Raw genomic sequence first — 1,562 nt, forward strand, 5'->3', positions numbered from 1 at the left:
TTTGGGGCTTTGCCTTTATTCGCTTAATGTAAGTCACGGTTTTCTTCATTCTTTTGTACAGTTACATAGTACTTCATTGAGTGGCTGTAACAGTTTATTCAAATACTCTCTGATGTATGGGTACTTAAGTTGTTTTCGATGTTTTGCAATTATAAACAATGCAACAATGAATAAGTTTGTACATATGTATTTTGTATTGTTGGAGATATGTCCCTAGAAGTGAGATTGTTAGATCAGAAAGAAAACGCATATACAATTTTGTTTGATATTGCCAAATATTCCTCCAGAAGGGTTTTACCAATTTGCATTCCCACCGAGAATGTATGGAAGTGCCTGTTTCCCCAGAGTTTCACCAATGAGCTTTCTAATAGAAAGTATTCTCATATTTTAAAATTTTTGCCAATTCATTAGGTGAGAAATGGATTTCTTTAATTCTGAGTGGTTTGAGCATTTTTTTCACAAGTTTGACGGTCATATTTGTGTCTTTTTTTTTTTTACATATTATCATAATTTTGGTTCTTTGTCCCTCAGTTTCAAAGATTTCATTACATATGAAGAATATTAGCCCTTTTTCTCTAGTATATATTAAAATATTTTTGCCCCATTTGTCAGTCATCTTTTGTTTACAATGGTTTTTGTCATGCAAAATATTTAATTTGTATGAAGTCAAATTTATTATTTTTAAAATCGTCTCTGGATTTTATTTTTATTTATTTTTATTTTTTTATTTTATTTTATTTTTTTTGTGTCAGATGGGTAATGTGCTGATGTCGTAACAAGGTTTGAGGGAGGCACATCTCACACAACAGCATGAACGCCCAATCATCATGCTAATGAACTACAAAAGGATCTGTCTCTAGATTTTAAATCATATTTAGAAAGCCCTCTTACCAAGGTTAAATTAATTTAGCCATGTTTTCCTCTATATTGTATGGTTTCAGTTTAGTTCTACTTGGCGTTTATTTTATTGTATGATGTGAGACATGGATCTAATTTTATCTTTTTCTTTTTCAATGACTACCTAGGTGTTCCAGAACTATTTATTAAAAATTTCATTTTTACCCCAGTGATTTAAGGTGCCATCTTTGTCATATACTAAACTTCCACATATATTTGGGTCTAATTCTGGACTATTCTATTCCACTAGTCTGTTTGTCTGTTTCTCTATTTATGTCCCAGGATCACACTGTTTTAATATTCAAGGTTTTATAAAATGTTTTAATTTCTGGTAAGACTAGTCACCCCACACATTTTTTTTTAGCATTTTCCTACCGATTCCTGCATTTTTTCCTCATACAAACATTAGTATCAAAGTTTCTAACTCCAGAACATAGCTTCTTGGTATTTTATTAAAATTATATTAAATTTATGAATTAACTTCGGGAGAACTGATATTTTTATAATGCCATAATTCTATCCAAGAGCAAGGGATGTTTTCTATTTATTCAGGACTTTATTAAGTGTCCTTTTTCCTTGTACAAGTTTGCACTCTTCTTGTTAAGTTTATTCATAAGTTTTCATCACATTTTGATGCTGTTATGTTTTTTTCCTATCATTATGTC

The 1,562-nt window shown here is 30.3% G+C and overlaps 1 non-coding gene across 1 annotated transcript; it reads right to left on the bottom strand.

Moving 5' to 3' along the window:
- Positions 1 to 746: 746 nt before the first annotated feature.
- On the bottom strand, positions 747 to 850 carry LOC111736885. Its single transcript, XR_002779281.1, has one exon. It is a non-coding gene; the product is annotated as a small nucleolar RNA U13 (small nucleolar RNA).
- Between the last annotated feature and the right edge of the window lie 712 nt (positions 851 to 1,562).

Source organism: Pteropus vampyrus, unplaced genomic scaffold (genome assembly GCF_000151845.1).
Source record: "Pteropus vampyrus isolate Shadow unplaced genomic scaffold, Pvam_2.0 Scaffold22, whole genome shotgun sequence".
In the NCBI taxonomy this organism is placed as follows: domain Eukaryota; kingdom Metazoa; phylum Chordata; class Mammalia; order Chiroptera; family Pteropodidae; genus Pteropus; species Pteropus vampyrus.